The sequence below is a fragment of the Erithacus rubecula genome, assembly GCF_903797595.1.
Source record: "Erithacus rubecula genome assembly, chromosome: 4".
Taxonomy (NCBI): Eukaryota; Metazoa; Chordata; class Aves; order Passeriformes; family Muscicapidae; genus Erithacus; species Erithacus rubecula.
The window spans coordinates 68,500,949-68,501,169 of record NC_136686.1 but is presented as its reverse complement, the minus strand read 5'-3'; positions in this window follow the sequence as shown (position 1 = coordinate 68,501,169).

The following is a 221-nucleotide window of genomic DNA, read 5'->3' as shown; positions in this document are numbered from 1 at the left end:
AAGGAAATGCAATAAATCACTCCCAGAGCAGCAGAGAGCTGGGCTCAGCTAACACGAGAAAAAGCAGCCGTGGAGTAGAAAGGTGAACGGATCAAATGGGATTGGATTCCCTAGGAATGGTCAGACAGGCTGTGGGGAAAGAGGTGAATCCTCCCCTGCCAGGGGAAAGCTGATGGAGAGGAAAAAATGAAAGGGAAGGGAAGGGAAGGGAAGGGAAGGGA